The sequence below is a fragment of the Ornithodoros turicata genome, chromosome 1, assembly GCF_037126465.1.
Source record: "Ornithodoros turicata isolate Travis chromosome 1, ASM3712646v1, whole genome shotgun sequence".
Taxonomy (NCBI): domain Eukaryota; kingdom Metazoa; phylum Arthropoda; class Arachnida; order Ixodida; family Argasidae; genus Ornithodoros; species Ornithodoros turicata.
In genome coordinates, this window is record NC_088201.1 from 226,891,013 (window position 1) to 226,893,400 (window position 2,388).

At 40.7% G+C, this 2,388-nt stretch overlaps 1 long non-coding RNA gene across 1 annotated transcript; it reads right to left on the reverse strand.

Annotated features, from left to right (window-relative positions):
- Positions 1–878: 878 nt before the first annotated feature.
- On the reverse strand, positions 879–1,830 carry LOC135377101 (uncharacterized). The gene is made up of 4 exons (XR_010418030.1): positions 1,795–1,830; positions 1,267–1,386; positions 1,071–1,170; positions 879–986 (listed from the first exon to the last, which is right to left on the reverse strand). It is a non-coding gene; the product is annotated as an uncharacterized LOC135377101 (long non-coding RNA).
- Positions 1,831–2,388: the final 558 nt, after the last annotated feature.

Below are 2,388 nucleotides of genomic sequence, written 5' to 3' on the forward strand. Positions count from 1 at the left end.
AATGTAATATGCTCGTAGGAAGCATTTACAACTTACATGTTCCCAATTCTTGCTATATTCATCTGCGGCCCTCATTGCCTCACGCATTTATGTACGTAGCCCTCTTGATTTTTTTATGCCTGCTGGCTCCCTTCGTTCTCAATGATACCAACCAGGTGCCTAAAATCACAACCAATTAATAAAATTTCCTTATGAGTATTCAAAATAATTGCATGAAATATTCTTAGTTTCACATGGTGTAATGATCAGGACAATCACTCCATTTCTTTATCAACTATTCGAAATGAGTTTATGAAGAACACTACACGTCCACCACTGCAAGTGGCACAACAAATTTCTGAGCACATAGATAGGATTTTTTTTTCATCCGTGAAACATGCTTATGAGCATAGTTCAGCACGGCAGAGACACCACCATTTGTGAAGCATATGAATGTCTCTGAAAGGTTAGCAGTTGATATGGCCTCTGCTATACGTATGTGTTACATCGCCTGCAGTATTTACTGCAGTATGTATCATACCAGCCGAGTAAATATGTAGTAATATAAGGAGGGTTCTCGCAAGACAGGCCCGCAGATAATCTAAGCTGGAGCACCATCTAAACTTCCAAACCAGTTTTTTGTTACTCTACTACATCATGTGAGTTTCAAAATGCTATATTTTACCAGTATGTGATATGCTCTCCTATAACATTTCAATGCACGTCACAACATTTTTTTTATATCTGCTGTACTCTATCCAGGTAAGCCATGCAAACAGCAAATATACCTGTGAATAAATATCAGGAGTGCCTCCCACCTTCAATGGATATGCAGGGCCATGACGCTGCCATGTGTGCCATTTCCTGTCGTTGAGACGGAAGCAGAACATTGTCTGCTTCCAATGCATCAAGTACTGTCTTGCTGAGGCTCTCCCAAGGGTAATAAATTCGTGAGAGCAGAGGCATTTGTGGGATTGGTGAAGGTGCACTCACACATGTTGACTGATCTAAACAGGAAAGCAAAACAAAAAATGGCACTTAAAGCCCCAAGCAAGAGGGCAAAGTGGCATCTGGAGAAGTATGCACTATACCTTGTTTCCATAGTCCATTTTTAACAATGAAAATGTCATTGAGGCATTTCTCAGCACCAGCAACCATAGAGCGAAGTGATAACTCATCCATTAAATACACCTAGAAAGAAATAACTGGTGTTACAAAGATTTTTAGAACAACAATGCAATTGAAGCTCATACGAGCGTTATAAACGTTATAACAAAAGTGGCATACCTGTATGTTGCCCTCCTGACAAATTCCATGACCCACAGCAACTCTGATTAGCTCCTCAAGACATGTTACTGACACAAAGTTTTTCGTTTTGTGATCTCTACTCCTGATCTTCAGAAACGTCTAGTAAACAAGAAAGAAACAGAAAAAGAAGCAGCATTGAGCAAGCTCTGAAAACCACACACATATAGCAACAACTGTAGCATGCACAGGGAAAGATATGTACCTCTCATATGGAACTTTCTGTGTCAGAAAACGAAGTTATTAAGCAAAACCGGAAGTAGCGTATATATTTTGCAAAAATTTGGTTAAACAGACTATATATACCTCCATAATCATGGCTGAGCAGCGATATTCTGAGGGAGACAACAACAGAGTTTATTACTTCATAAGCTGAAAATGGATGACTGTCCATTAACTCTGAGGGTCGCACACAACAATATACACTTGTCTTTGAGATTCAAGATTGTATAGCCTGAGGTCTGGTAGAAAGCTTGATGGTGTTATGCGAAAAAGAAAAATTGGCATCACCTCAGGGCCAGTTTCCACAAAGATGTGTACCGGTTTTCCATAGCGCAGGTTGTACTCGTCTCTGGAGACCACGAGATAGTGTCCTGTTGTATGTTGAGTCCCAAGAATAGTGATTGTCGAAGCACACAAGAAGGGGCTGTCAACTCACAGTGCACGATGCATCTGTGATGAGGTGATGTTTTCAGCGTGCAATATCTGCTTCTTCACTGTCCACACGGCTGGCTGCAAGAAGCCACAGAACAAAACTTTCAAGACAATACTTTTTGTGTTGAATGTGTTGGCGTTTCGTCAGGATGACTCATGGAGGAATTGGTTCTATAGTTTTTGGAAGCAGCATTACGTCCCTCTATGGTACAAGGTACACCACTTGCAAAATCTTCATGTGATAGCAGATGGTCGAAAAGAGCTCGACGAGAATAAAATTTCTGCAGCAACAAAGTGCACCCGTATATCACCTACCAAGAATGTGCAAAAAAGGGATCCATTTATAAACAGCCTTCAGCTGTGCGAGCATGCAACCGTTACTGGTGAAAATTTTGACGCCGCTAAGACTAGTGAAAGGTACATTTGTTTGGAAAGACTGTGAAATGTGAC